The sequence below is a fragment of the Sebastes fasciatus genome, chromosome 20, assembly GCF_043250625.1.
Source record: "Sebastes fasciatus isolate fSebFas1 chromosome 20, fSebFas1.pri, whole genome shotgun sequence".
Classification (NCBI taxonomy): domain Eukaryota; kingdom Metazoa; phylum Chordata; class Actinopteri; order Perciformes; family Sebastidae; genus Sebastes; species Sebastes fasciatus.
This window is the reverse complement of record NC_133814.1, coordinates 28,074,855-28,089,854: the sequence shown is the minus strand read 5'-3', so window position 1 is coordinate 28,089,854 and position 15,000 is coordinate 28,074,855. Positions and strand designations below refer to the sequence as shown.

Below are 15,000 nucleotides of genomic sequence, written 5' to 3'. Positions count from 1 at the left end.
ATTTAACATTTAACGTTTAACATTTTAACGTTTAACATTTAACATTTAAGCATTTAAACATTTAACATTTAACATTTTAACATTTTAACATTAACATTTTAACATTTTAACATTAACATTTTAATGTTTAACGTTTGTTTAACATTTTAACATTTACTGTTTAAACATTTAAACATTTAAAGTTTAACATTTTAACATTTTAAATTTCAACATTTTAATTTATATATATAAACAATAAACAATTTCATTGCTGGGACCTAAAAATGCCCATAATTGCAGAAACACCTATAGGTGTTGCTGGGACCACCCAGATCCGGCTCCTCCTCCAGCCAGGAGCAGAGCTTCACCTCGCTGCTCCGCCGGTCCTCGCTGGGAGCCAACACCACGCTACTGGAGGGAAGGGGAGGCCCGGGAGAACCAGAACCAGGACTGAGCGGGGCAGACTGAGAGGTTTTCTGAAGGGACTCTGGTGCTCGAAAACACTTCTGCTTTAGTCCACAGGGACCGCCAGAACCACCACAGAATGAAAGTTCCTCCTCGGAGCTTCAAGATGTTTTACTGTGAAGAGTTCTGTTACAGTGTTGTGGTTTCACACTAGTGTGTGTGTGTGTGTGTGTGTGTGTGTGTGTGTGTGTACAATGTGTGTGTGTGTGCGCGTGTAATGAGCTGGTAAATTAAACAGTGTGCTGCTATGTGCATTTTGTTGTTAGCAGGAAGCTAATGAGGAATGACATCACAACGTGTGTGTGTGTGTGTGTGTGTGTGTGTGTGTGTGTGTGTGTTCAGCATCAACAAACTTCTCAGATTTTATTTTAATTCAGTTCTTTAAATGAGAGGTGTGGGGGGGGGGGTACTACAAGTCCTTAAGCTACTACTGTTACTACTACTACAAGTACTTTAGCTATTACTACTACAAGTACTGCTGCCACTGTATTTCATCAGTCAAAGTACTGCAGTACTCTGAGTACAGCTGGTATTTACCAGTTCTTTCTCTGTTTTTGTGTCTCTGCAGCGATGTCCGGCCTCGTCGTCCCTCCGATGTAAAACGTCTTCCTCCTCTCTCCTCGTCTCGCTCCTCCCCCTCAGCCACGAGCACCAATCACCTCAGAGGAGGCGGGGCCTCATGCAGCAGCTGACCAGTCAGGACAAAGTATTTGTTCTGTCCATCACAGATGGAAAAAGAAACTGTTATCTCTGACGGGACGGAGCCCAACATTAAAAGGACTTTTTCTCCGGGTGCTTTCAGCTCTCTGTAATTATTTGGATGTTATACTGTCTGCGTGGGGGGGGAGGTGGAGTCTGTTGGTGTAATGTCTGTGATGTCACACCTCTGATGTGACATCATGTCCTCGACTTGTGATGTGATTCTGGGGAACTGATCCAAAGATTGTGGACGTTAACGGGCCCAAATTACAGAACATTTAAATCCTCTTTCGTGGTCGCAGGTGATGAAGAGGAGAAGTCTTCTAATAGTTCCAGTGAATGCAGCACGAAGACGTCAGTGAAGAGATGGACTGAAAGAAAGAATGATGAAACGTGTCGTTCTCTCCTTACTAGCCCCGCCCCTTGTTCCTTTAGCCCCGCCCCTCCCCCTTTAGCCCCGCCCCTGCCTGTCTGTGTTCTTTATTTATTTTCATCTTGTTTTCTTTTTATGCTTGCACTGTAAAAACCAATCCTGCATCCTGATAGGCTACTGTCACTATCTGTCTTCTTGTTCAGAGTCGTCTTTTTGATTCTAGCTCCTCCTCCTCCTCCTCCCAAGCCCCGCCCTGAGCACTTAAGCCCCACCCGCATCTCCAAGTCCCGCCCCGAGCACTTAAGCCCCGCCCCCGTCTCCAAGCCCCGCCCCGAGCACTTAAGCCCCGCCCCCGTGTTTTCTCTGTGGGTTTTGTGATTTTTGCCAAAGTCGTAGCTGGCTGAATATTTATACGTCACTGTGGTTGATCACGCCGCCCCGCCCGCCGCCCGTCACTGAGCTCACCGAGGGAACCTCTTTTTGTACCATACAGATTATAAATATGTATTTATGTATTTATATATCTGCGATTGTTTTTGTATAAATGGATGTTGAGTCACGTCGTCTTCATGGGGTTTAAACGTGTGTGTGTGTGTATGTGGTGTGCCACACTGAGAAACAAACCATTGTTTTGTATCAAGAAAAGAAAAGTGAATGTTAACGTCGTTACACACTTATAGCGCTGTCAATCAAAGCTGACGGTCCAATCAGCTCCACTCGTTCTGTTGTTTCTAATGTGAATCTTCTTTTAATGACTGTTGGCTGTCCTGAAGTGAATAAAGTCGGCAGATCGCTCTGACAGACTCCGTCGCTTCTTTCAGCTTCAACACACAAAGTCCAATTCAACATCTATGAAAATGAATATATGAATATAGAATCTATATATATAACCTGAGGCCTGAACTACCAACCCGGTTCAACATGTACGGGTACCTCCTCCTTATCTGGCTTCACTAAACTGGAACCCATAGAACCCAGAGAGCCCATAGAACCCATAGAACCCAGAGAGCCCAGAGAGCCCATAAATGGTAAATGGACTTGGACTTATATAGCGCTTTTCTAGTCTTCCGACCACTCAAAGCTCTTTACACTACATGTCAGCATTCACCCATTCACACACACATTCATACACTGATGGCAGAGGCTACTAAGGTGCCAACTTTGCCCATCAGGATCTAATCTAGATACTCATTCACACACCGATGGCTCTGCCTCCGGGAGCAATTTGGGGTTAAGTGTCTTGCTCAAGGACACATCGACATGTGACCAGGAGCAGCCGGGGATCGAACCACCGACCTTCCGATTGGTGGACAACCTGCTCTACCCTCTGAGCCACAGCCGCCCCCATAGAACCCAGAGAGCCCATAGAACCCATAGAACCCAGAGAGCCCATAGAACCCAGAGAGCCCATAGAACCCATAGAACCCAGAGAGCCCATAGAACCCAGAGAGCCCATAGAAGCCCATAGAACCCAGAGAGCCCATAGAACCCAGAGAGCCCATAGAAGCCCATAGAACCCAGAGAGCCCATAGAACCCATAGAACCCAGAGAGCCCATAGAACCCAGAGAGCCCATAGAACCCATAGAACCCAGAGAGCCCATAGAACCCAGAGAGCCCATAGAACCCATAGAACCCAGAGAGCCCATAGAACCCAGAGAGCCCATAGAACCCATAGAGCCCATAGAAGCCCATAGAACCCAGAGAGCCCATAGAACCCAGAGAGCCCATAGAACCCAGAGAGCCCATAGAACCCAGAGAGCCCATAGAACCCATAGAACCCAGAGAGCCCATAGAACCCATAGAAGCCCATAGAACCCATAGAACCCAGAGAGCCCATAGAACCCAGAGAGCCCAGAGAACCCAGAGAGCCCAGAGAGCCCATAGAACCCATAGAACCCAGAGAGCCCATAGAACCCATAGAACCCAGAGAGCCCATAGAACCCAGAGAGCCCATAGAACCCATAGAGCCCATAGAAGCCCATAGAACCCAGAGAGCCCATAGAACCCATAGAACCCAGAGAGCCCATAGAACCCAGAGAGCCCATAGAACCCAGAGAGCCCATAGAACCCAGAGAGCCCATAGAGCCCATAGAAGCCCATAGAACCCAGAGAGCCCATAGAACCCATAGAACCCAGAGAGCCCATAGAACCCAGAGAGCCCATAGAACCCAGAGAGCCCATAGAACCCATAGAACCCAGAGAGCCCATAGAACCCATAGAAGCCCATAGAACCCATAGAACCCAGAGAGCCCATAGAACCCAGAGAGCCCAGAGAACCCAGAGAGCCCAGAGAGCCCATAGAACCCATAGAACCCAGAGAGCCCATAGAACTCAGAGAGCCCGGAGAGCCCATAGAACCCAGAGAGCCCATAGAACCCACAGAACCCACAGAACCCACAGAACCCACAGAACCCATAATCATTCACATATCTGGAGGTCAGAGGTCAACGGACCCCTTGGAAAATGGACATGACACTTTTTCCTCGACAACATTTAGTGTAACTTTGGAGCGTTATTTAATCTCCTTCATGACCAGCTAGTATGTAGTACTACTAGTACTAGTAGTACTAGTACTAATACTACTACTACTACTAGTACTAGTAGTACTAGTACTACTACTACTACTACTACTACTACTACTAGTACTAGTACTAGTACTAGTAGTAGTAGTAGTAGTTCAATTACAAATAATTGAAAGGCTACGCCCCCCCCCTCGGGCAGCCCTATTGGGGCGAACAACACTCCAGCACTGAACCAAACCAACCACAGAAGAACCTTTAAAACTCTCAAAGTCCACAAGATTTATTAACAAAGACATATAAAAAAAAAAGACAATATAAAGTCATCAACTGAGAGGCAGCAGAACCATCAGAACCATCAGAACCATCAGAACCAGCAGAACCAGCAGAACCAGCAGAACCAGCAGAACCAGCCGTCCCCACACCAGCAGCCTCTCCCTTCTGCTGCTGGCACAGGAGCTCTTAAGCACCTCCTTCACAACCTCGTTGAGGAGTGCAGCACACCTGGGCACCTGGTTGAGCCAATGCAGCACACCTGGGCACCTGGTTGAGGAGTGCAGCACACCTGGGCACCTCGTTGAGCCAATGCAGCACACCTGGGCACCTGGTTGAGGAGTGCAGCACACATGGGCACCTCGTTGAGGAGTGCAGCACACCTGGGCACCTGGTTGAGGAGTGCAGCACACCTGGGCACCTCGTTGAGGAGTGCAGCACACCTGGGCACCTGGTTGAGGAGTGCAGCACACCTGGGCACCTCGTTGAGGAGTGCAGCACACCTGGGCACCTCGTTGAGGAGTGCAGCACACCTGGGCACCTGGTTGAGCCAATGCAGCACACCTGGGCACCTGGTTGAGGAGTGCAGCACACCTGGGCACCTCGTTGAGCCAATGCAGCACACATGGGCACCTCGTTGAGGAGTGCAGCACACATGGGCACCTCGTTGAGGAGTGCAGCACACCTGGGCACCTGGTTGAGGAGTGCAGCACACCTGGGCACCTCGTTGAGGAGTGCAGCACACCTGGGCACCTGGTTGAGGAGTGCAGCACACCTGGGCACCTCGTTGAGGAGTGCAGCACACCTGGGCACCTGGTTGAGGAGTGCAGCACACCTGGGCACCTCGTTGAGGAGTGCAGCACACCTGGGCACCTGGTTGAGGAGTGCAGCACACCTGGGCACCTCGTTGAGGAGTGCAGCACACCTGGGCACCTCGTTGAGGAGTGCAGCACACCTGGGCACCTCGTTGAGGAGTGCAGCACACCTGGGCAGAGCTACTGGAGAGGGAAAAGGGACAGCAGCACAGAAAACACAAACAGCCGTAAACAGGTTTATTTATTCATATCTTATAATCACCTGCAGCCACATAAAGGTAGCAGAGTAACCATGGCAACGCATACAGCCGGCAGGACTGATAGAGACGACTCTGACGTGTCTCGAGAAGCTGATTCAGATAATTAATATATGATATGATGAGTTTATGTTAGTCCCAGTCCTTAAAGGGTCCAGGTCCCAGTCCTTAAAGGGTCCAGGTCCCAGTCCTTTAAGGGTCCAGGTCCCAGTCCTTTAAGGGTCCATATCCCAGTCCTTAAAGGGTCCAGGTCCCAGTCCTTTAAGGGTCCAGGTCCCAGTCCTTTAAGGGTCCAGGTCCCAGTCCTTTAAGGGTCCAGGTCCCAGTCCTTAAAGGGTCCAGGTCCCAGTCCTTTAAGGGTCCAGGTCCCAGTCCTTTAAGGGTCCATATCCCAGTCCTTAAAGGGTCCAGGTCCCAGTCCTTTAAGGGTCCAGGTCCCAGTCCTTTAAGGGTCCAGGTCCCAGTCCTTTAAGGGTCCAGGTCCCAGTCCTTAAAGGGTCCAGGTCCCAGTCCTTAAAGGGTCCAGGTCCCAGTCCTTTAAGGGTCCAGGTCCCAGTCCTTTAAGGGTCCATATCCCAGTCCTTAAAGGGTCCAGGTCCCAGTCCTTTAAGGGTCCAGGTCCCAGTCCTTTAAGGGTCCAGGTCCCAGTCCTTTAAGGGTCCAGGTCCCAGTCCTTTAAGGGTCCAGGTCCCAGTCCTTTAAGGGTCCATATCCCAGTCCTTTAAGGGTCCAGGTCCCAGTCCTTAAAGGGTCCAGGTCCCAGTCCTTTAAGGGTCCATATCCCAGTCCTTAAAGGGTCCAGATCCCAGTCCTTTAAGGGTCCATATCCCAGTCCTTTAAGGGTCCAGGTCCCAGTCCTTTAAGGGTCCAGGTCCCAGTCCTTTAAGGGTCCAGGTCCCAGTCCTTTAAGGGTCCAGGTCCCAGTCCTTTAAGGGTCCAGGTCCCAGTCCTTTAAGGGTCCATATCCCAGTCCTTTAAGGGTCCAGGTCCCAGTCCTTAAAGGGTCCAGGTCCCAGTCCTTTAAGGGTCCATATCCCAGTCCTTAAAGGGTCCAGGTCCCAGTCCTTTAAAGGTCCAGGTCCCAGTCCTTTAAGGGTCCAGGTCCCAGTCCTTTAAGGGTCCAGGTCCCAGTCCTTAAAGGGTCCAGGTCCCAGTCCTTTAAGGGTCCAGGTCCCAGTCCTTTAAGGGTCCATATCCCAGTCCTTTAAAAGTCCAGGTCCCAGTCCTTAAAGGGTCCAGGTCCCAGTCCTTTAAGGGTCCAGGTCCCAGTCCTTTAAGGGTCCAGGTCCCAGTCCTTTAAGGGTCCAGGTCCCAGTCCTTAAAGGGTCCAGGTCCCAGTCCTTTAAGGGTCCAGGTCCCAGTCCTTTAAGGGTCCAGGTCCCAGTCCTTTAAGGGTCCAGGTCCCAGTCCTTTCAGAGTCCAGGTCCCAGTCCTTTAAGGGTCCAGGTCCCAGTCCTTTCAGGGTCCAGGTCCCAGTCCTTTAAGGGTCCAGGTCCCAGTCCTTTAAGGGTCCAGGTCCCAGTCCTTAAAGGGTCCAGGTCCCAGTCCTTTAAGGGTCCAGGTCCCAGTCCTTTAAGGGTTCATATCCCAGTCCTTAAAGGGTCCAGGTCCCAGTCCTTAAAGGGTCCAGGTCCCAGTCCTTTAAGGGTCCAGGTCCCAGTCCTTTAAGGGTCCATATTCCAGTCCTTAAAGGGTCCAGGTCCCAGTCCTTTAAGGGTCCAGGTCCCAGTCCTTTAAGGGTCCATATCCCAGTCCTTTAAAGGTCCAGGTCCCAGTCCTTAAAGGGTCCAGGTCCCAGTCCTTTAAGGGTCCAGGTCCCAGTCTTTTAAGGGTCCAGGTCCTATTCCTTTAAGGGTCCAGGTCCCATTCCTTTAAGGGTCCAGGTCCCAGTCCTTTCAGAGTCCAGGTCCCAGTCCTTTAAGGGTCCAGGTCCCAGTCCTTTCAGGGTCCAGGTCCCAGTCCTTTAAGGGTCCAGGTCCCAGTCCTTTCAGGGTCCAGGTCCCAGTCCTTTAAGGGTCTAGGTCCCAGTCCTTTCAGGGTCCAGGTCCCAGTCCTTTAAGGGTCCAGGTCCCAGTCCTTTCAGGGTCCAGGTCCCAGTCCTTTAAGGGTCCAGGTCCCAGTCCTTTCAGGGTCCAGGTCCCAGTCCTTAAAGGGTCCAGGTCCCAGTCCTTTAAGGGTCCAGGTCCCAGTCCTTTAAGGGTCCAGGTCCCAGTCCTTTAAGGGTCCAGGTCCCATTCCTTTAAGGGTCCAGGTCCCAGTCCTTTCAGAGTCCAGGTCCCAGTCCTTTAAGGGTCCAGGTCCCAGTCCTTTCAGGGTCCAGGTCCCAGTCCTTTAAGGGTCCAGGTCCCAGTCCTTTAAGGGTCCAGGTCCCAGTCCTTTCAGGGTCCAGGTCCCAGTCCTTTCAGGGTCCAGGTCCCAGTCCTTTAAGGGTCCAGGTCCCAGTCCTTTCATGGTCCAGGTCCCAGTCCTTTAAGGGTCCAGGTCCCAGTCCTTTCAGGGTCCACGTCCCAGTCCTTTAAGGGTCCAGGTCCCAGTCCTTTCAGGGTCCAGGTCCCAGTCCTTTAAGGGTCCAGGTCCCAGTCCTTTCAGGGTCCAGGTCCCAGTCCTTAAAGGGTCCAGGTCCCAGTCCTTTAAGGGTCCAGGTCCCAGTCCTTTAAGGGTCCAGGTCCCAGTCCTTTAAGGGTCCAGGTCCCAGTCCTTTAAGGGTCCAGGTCCCAGTCCTTTCAGAGTCCAGGTCCCAGTCCTTTAAGGGTCCAGGTCCCAGTCCTTTCAGGGTCCAGGTCCCAGTCCTTTAAGGGTCCAGGTCCCAGTCCTTTCAGGGTCCAGGTCCCAGTCCTTTAAGGGTCCAGGTCCCAGTCCTTTCAGGGTCCAGGTCCCAGTCCTTTCAGGGTCCAGGTCCCAGTCCTTTAAGGGTCCAGGTCCCAGTCCTTTAAGGGTCCAGGTCCCAGTCCTTTCAGGGTCCAGGTCCCAGTCCTTTCAGGGTCCAGGTCCCAGTCCTTTCAGGGTCCAGGTCCCAGTCCTTTCAGGGTCCAGGTCCCAGTCCTTTCAGGGTCCAGGTCCCAGTCCTTTAAGGGTCCAGGTCCCAGTCCTTTCAGGGTCCAGGTCCCAGTCCTTTAAGGGTCCAGGTCCCAGTCCTTTCAGGGTCCAGGTCCCAGTCCTTAAAGGGTCCAGGTCCCAGTCCTTTCAGGGTCCAGGTCCCAGTCCTTTCAGGGTCCAGGTCCCAGTCCTTTAAGGGTCCAGGTCCCAGTCCTTTAAGGGTCCAGGTCCCAGTCCTTTAAGGGTCCAGGTCCCAGTCCTTTCAGGGTCCAGGTCCCAGTCCTTAAAGGGTCCAGGTCCCAGTCCTTTCAGGGTCCAGGTCCCAGTCCTTTAAGGGTCCAGGTCCCAGTCCTTTCAGGGTCCAGGTCCCAGTCCTTAAAGGGTCCAGGTCCCAGTCCTTTAAGGGTCCAGGTCCCAGTCCTTTAAGGGTCCAGGTCCCAGTCCTTTCAGGGTCCAGGTCCCAGTCCTTTCAGGGTCCAGGTCCCAGTCCTTTAAGGGTCCAGGTCCCAGTCCTTTCAGGGTCCAGGTCCCAGTCCTTTAAGGGTCCAGGTCCCAGTCCTTTAAGGGTCCAGGTCCCAGTCCTTTCAGGGTCCAGGTCCCAGTCCTTTCAGGGTCCAGGTCCCAGTCCTTTCAGGGTCCAGGTCCCAGTCCTTTAAGGGTCCAGGTCCCAGTCCTTTCAGGGTCCAGGTCCCAGTCCTTTCAGGGTCCAGGTCCCAGTCCTTTAAGGGTCCAGGTCCCAGTCCTTTAAGGGTCCAGGTCCCAGTCCTTTCAGGGTCCAGGTCCCAGTCCTTTCAGGGTCCAGGTCCCAGTCCTTTCAGGGTCCAGGTCCCAGTCCTTTAAGGGTCCAGGTCCCAGTCCTTTCAGGGTCCAGGTCCCAGTCCTTAAAGGGTCCAGGTCCCAGTCCTTTAAGGGTCCAGGTCCCAGTCCTTTAAGGGTCCAGGTCCCAGTCCTTTAAGGGTCCAGGTCCCAGTCCTTTAAGGGTCCAGGTCCCAGTCCTTTAAGGGTCCAGGTCCCAGTCCTTTCAGGGTCCAGGTCCCAGTCCTTTAAGGGTCCAGGTCCCAGTCCTTTCAGGGTCCAGGTCCCAGTCCTTTCAGGGTCCAGGTCCCAGTCCTTTAAGGGTCCAGGTCCCAGTCCTTTCATGGTCCAGGTCCCAGTCCTTTAAGGGTCCAGGTCCCAGTCCTTTCAGGGTCCACGTCCCAGTCCTTTAAGGGTCCAGGTCCCAGTCCTTTCAGGGTCCAGGTCCCAGTCCTTTAAGGGTCCAGGTCCCAGTCCTTTCAGGGTCCAGGTCCCAGTCCTTAAAGGGTCCAGGTCCCAGTCCTTTAAGGGTCCAGGTCCCAGTCCTTTAAGGGTCCAGGTCCCAGTCCTTTAAGGGTCCAGGTCCCAGTCCTTTCAGAGTCCAGGTCCCAGTCCTTTAAGGGTCCAGGTCCCAGTCCTTTCAGGGTCCAGGTCCCAGTCCTTTCAGGGTCCAGGTCCCAGTCCTTTAAGGGTCCAGGTCCCAGTCCTTTCAGGGTCCAGGTCCCAGTCCTTTAAGGGTCCAGGTCCCAGTCCTTTCAGGGTCCAGGTCCCAGTCCTTAAAGGGTCCAGGTCCCAGTCCTTTCAGGGTCCAGGTCCCAGTCCTTTAAGGGTCCAGGTCCCAGTCCTTTCAGGGTCCAGGTCCCAGTCCTTTCAGGGTCCAGGTCCCAGTCCTTTAAGGGTCCAGGTCCCAGTCCTTTAAGGGTCCAGGTCCCAGTCCTTTAAGGGTCCAGGTCCCAGTCCTTTCAGGGTCCAGGTCCCAGTCCTTAAAGGGTCCAGGTCCCAGTCCTTTCAGGGTCCAGGTCCCAGTCCTTTAAGGGTCCAGGTCCCAGTCCTTTCAGGGTCCAGGTCCCAGTCCTTAAAGGGTCCAGGTCCCAGTCCTTTAAGGGTCCAGGTCCCAGTCCTTTAAGGGTCCAGGTCCCAGTCCTTTCAGGGTCCAGGTCCCAGTCCTTTCAGGGTCCAGGTCCCAGTCCTTTAAGGGTCCAGGTCCCAGTCCTTTCAGGGTCCAGGTCCCAGTCCTTTAAGGGTCCAGGTCCCAGTCCTTTAAGGGTCCAGGTCCCAGTCCTTTCAGGGTCCAGGTCCCAGTCCTTTCAGGGTCCAGGTCCCAGTCCTTTCAGGGTCCAGGTCCCAGTCCTTTAAGGGTCCAGGTCCCAGTCCTTTCAGGGTCCAGGTCCCAGTCCTTTCAGGGTCCAGGTCCCAGTCCTTTAAGGGTCCAGGTCCCAGTCCTTTAAGGGTCCAGGTCCCAGTCCTTTCAGGGTCCAGGTCCCAGTCCTTTCAGGGTCCAGGTCCCAGTCCTTTCAGGGTCCAGGTCCCAGTCCTTTAAGGGTCCAGGTCCCAGTCCTTTCAGGGTCCAGGTCCCAGTCCTTAAAGGGTCCAGGTCCCAGTCCTTTAAGGGTCCAGGTCCCAGTCCTTTAAGGGTCCAGGTCCCAGTCCTTTAAGGGTCCAGGTCCCAGTCTTTTAAGGGTCCAGGTCCCAGTCCTTTAAGGGTCCAGGTCCCAGTCCTTTCAGAGTCCAGGTCCCAGTCCTTTAAGGGTCCAGGTCCCAGTCCTTTCAGGGTCCAGGTCCCAGTCCTTTCAGGGTCCAGGTCCCAGTCCTTTAAGGGTCCAGGTCCCAGTCCTTTCAGGGTCCAGGTCCCAGTTCTTTAAGGGTCCAGGTCCCAGTCCTTTCAGGGTCCAGGTCCCAGTCCTTAAAGGGTCCAGGTCCCAGTCCTTTCAGGGTCCAGGTCCCAGTCCTTTAAGGGTCCAGGTCCCAGTCCTTTCAGGGTCCAGGTCCCAGTCCTTTCAGGGTCCAGGTCCCAGTCCTTTAAGGGTCCAGGTCCCAGTCCTTTAAGGGTCCAGGTCCCAGTCCTTTAAGGGTCCAGGTCCCAGTCCTTTCAGGGTCCAGGTCCCAGTCCTTAAAGGGTCCAGGTCCCAGTCCTTTCAGGGTCCAGGTCCCAGTCCTTTAAGGGTCCAGGTCCCAGTCCTTTCAGGGTCCAGGTCCCAGTCCTTAAAGGGTCCAGGTCCCAGTCCTTTAAGGGTCCAGGTCCCAGTCCTTTAAGGGTCCAGGTCCCAGTCCTTTCAGGGTCCAGGTCCCAGTCCTTTCAGGGTCCAGGTCCCAGTCCTTTAAGGGTCCAGGTCCCAGTCCTTTCAGGGTCCAGGTCCCAGTCCTTTAAGGGTCCAGGTCCCAGTCCTTTCAGGGTCCAGGTCCCAGTCCTTTCAGGGTCCAGGTCCCAGTCCTTTCAGGGTCCAGGTCCCAGTCCTTTAAGGGTCCAGGTCCCAGTCCTTTCAGGGTCCAGGTCCCAGTCCTTTCAGGGTCCAGGTCCCAGTCCTTTAAGGGTCCAGGTCCCAGTCCTTTAAGGGTCCAGGTCCCAGTCCTTTCAGGGTCCAGGTCCCAGTCCTTTCAGGGTCCAGGTCCCAGTCCTTTCAGGGTCCAGGTCCCAGTCCTTTAAGGGTCCAGGTCCCAGTCCTTTCAGGGTCCAGGTCCCAGTCCTTAAAGGGTCCAGGTCCCAGTCCTTTAAGGGTCCAGGTCCCAGTCCTTTAAGGGTCCAGGTCCCAGTCCTTTAAGGGTCCAGGTCCCAGTCCTTTAAGGGTCCAGGTCCCAGTCCTTTCAGAGTCCAGGTCCCAGTCCTTTAAGGGTCCAGGTCCCAGTCCTTTCAGGGTCCAGGTCCCAGTCCTTTCAGGGTCCAGGTCCCAGTCCTTTAAGGGTCCAGGTCCCAGTCCTTTCAGGGTCCAGGTCCCAGTCCTTTAAGGGTCCAGGTCCCATTCCTTTAAGGGTCCAGGTCCCAGTCCTTTCAGAGTCCAGGTCCCAGTCCTTTAAGGGTCCAGGTCCCAGTCCTTTCAGGGTCCAGGTCCCAGTCCTTTAAGGGTCCAGGTCCCAGTCCTTAAAGGGTCCAGGTCCCAGTCCTTTAAGGGTCCAGGTCCCAGTCCTTTAAGGGTCCAGGTCCCAGTCCTTTAAGGGTCCAGGTCCCAGTCCTTTCAGGGTCCAGGTCCCAGTCCTTAAAGGGTCCAGGTCCCAGTCCTTTCAGGGTCCAGGTCCCAGTCCTTTAAGGGTCCAGGTCCCAGTCCTTTCAGGGTCCAGGTCCCAGTCCTTAAAGGGTCCAGGTCCCAGTCCTTTAAGGGTCCAGGTCCCAGTCCTTTAAGGGTCCAGGTCCCAGTCCTTTCAGGGTCCAGGTCCCAGTCCTTTCAGGGTCCAGGTCCCAGTCCTTTAAGGGTCCAGGTCCCAGTCCTTTCAGGGTCCAGGTCCCAGTCCTTTAAGGGTCCAGGTCCCAGTCCTTTAAGGGTCCAGGTCCCAGTCCTTTCAGGGTCCAGGTCCCAGTCCTTTCAGGGTCCAGGTCCCAGTCCTTTCAGGGTCCAGGTCCCAGTCCTTTAAGGGTCCAGGTCCCAGTCCTTTCAGGGTCCAGGTCCCAGTCCTTTAAGGGTCCAGGTCCCAGTCCTTTCAGGGTCCAGGTCCCAGTCCTTTAAGGGTCCAGGTCCCAGTCCTTTCAGGGTCCAGGTCCCAGTCCTTAAAGGGTCCAGGTCCCAGTCCTTTCAGGGTCCAGGTCCCAGTCCTTTAAGGGTCCAGGTCCCAGTCCTTTCAGGGTCCAGGTCCCAGTCCTTTTAGGGTCCAGGTCCCAGTCCTTTAAGGGTCCAGGTCCCAGTCCTTTAAGGGTCCAGGTCCCAGTCCTTTCAGGGTCCAGGTCCCAGTCCTTAAAGGGTCCAGGTCCCAGTCCTTTCAGGGTCCAGGTCCCAGTCCTTTAAGGGTCCAGGTCCCAGTCCTTTCAGGGTCCAGGTCCCAGTCCTTAAAGGGTCCAGGTCCCAGTCCTTTAAGGGTCCAGGTCCCAGTCCTTTAAGGGTCCAGGTCCCAGTCCTTTCAGGGTCCAGGTCCCAGTCCTTTCAGGGTCCAGGTCCCAGTCCTTTAAGGGTCCAGGTCCCAGTCCTTTCAGGGTCCAGGTCCCAGTCCTTTAAGGGTCCAGGTCCCAGTCCTTTAAGGGTCCAGGTCCCAGTCCTTTCAGGGTCCAGGTCCCAGTCCTTTCAGGGTCCAGGTCCCAGTCCTTTCAGGGTCCAGGTCCCAGTCCTTTAAGGGTCCAGGTCCCAGTCCTTTAAGGGTCCAGGTCCCAGTCCTTTCAGGGTCCAGGTCCAAGTCCTTTCAGGGTCTTTATTTCTAAATGAGAAAAAACCTTTAAACTATTCTAAGCAGCTGGTATCTCTCAGTCCTCGACATGAATCCTCACCTCCTTTAAGGTGAGAGAACTCATGAATCCTTTGGTTCTTGCTGTTTTTAAATTGATAGAACTCATGAATCCTTTGGTTCTTGCTGTTTTTAAATTGATAGAACTCATGAATCCTCTGGTTCTTGCTGTTTTTAAATTGATAGAACTCATGAATCCTTTGGTTCTTGCTGTTTTTAAGTTGATAGAACTCATGAATCCTTTGGTTCTTGCTGTTTTTAAGGTGAGAGAACTCATGAATCCTTTGGTTCTTGCTGTTTTTAAGTTGATAGAACTCATGAATCCTTTGGTTCTTGCTGTTTTTAAGGTGAGAGAACTCATGAATCCTTTGGTTCTTGCTGTTTTTAAATTGATAGAACTCATGAATCCTTTGGTTCTTGCTGTTTTTAAATTGATAGAACTCATGAATCCTCTGGTTCTTGCTGTTTTTAAATTGATAGAACTCATGAATCCTTTGGTTCTTGCTGTTTTTAAGTTGATAGAACTCATGAATCCTTTGGTTCTTGCTGTTTTTAAGGTGAGAGAACTCATGAATCCTTTGGTTCTTGCTGTTTTTAAGTTGATAGAACTCATGAATCCTTTGGTTCTTGCTGTTTTTAAGGTGAGAGAACTCATGAATCCTTTGGTTCTTGCTGTTTTTAAATTGATAGAACTCATGAATCCTTTGGTTCTTGCTGTTTTTAAATTGATAGAACTCATGAATCCTCTGGTTCTTGCTGTTTTTAAATTGATAGAACTCATGAATCCTTTGGTTCTTGCTGTTTTTAAGTTGATAGAACTCATGAATCCTTTGGTTCTTGCTGTTTTTAAGGTGAGAGAACTCATGAATCCTTTGGTTCTTGCTGTTTTTAAGTTGATAGAACTCATGAATCCTTTGGTTCTTGCTGTTTTTAAGGTGAGAGAACTCATGAATCCTTTGGTTCTTGCTGTTTTTAAGTTGATAGAACTCATGAATCCTCTGGTTCTTGCTGTTTTTAAGTTGATAGAACTCATGAATCCTTTGGTTCTTGCTGTTTTTAAGTTGATAGAACTCATGAATCCTTTGGTTCTTGCTGTTTTTAAGGTGAGAGAACTCATGAATCCTTTGGTTCTTGCTGTTGTTAAGAGTAAAACTCATGAATCCTCTGGTTCTTGCTGTTTTTAAATTGATAGAACTCATGAATCCTTTGGTTCTTGCTGTTTTTAAGGTGAGAGAACTCATGAATCCTTTGGTTCTTGCTGTTTTTAAGAGTAGAACTCATGAATCCTCTGGTTCTTGCTGTTTTTAAGTTGATAGAACTCATGAATCCTTTGGTTCTTGCTGTTTTTAAGTTGATAGAACTCATGAATCCTTTGGTTCTTGCTGTTGTTAAGAGTAAAACTCATGAATCCTCTGGTTCTTGCTGT

At 52.2% G+C, this 15,000-nt stretch overlaps 1 pseudogene; it reads left to right on the top strand.

The window, feature by feature from the left end:
- LOC141759049 (transcription factor COE3-like) overlaps nucleotides 1–2,312 on the top strand; it is a 67,581-nt pseudogene extending 65,269 nt beyond the window's left edge.
- Nucleotides 2,313–15,000: the final 12,688 nt, after the last annotated feature.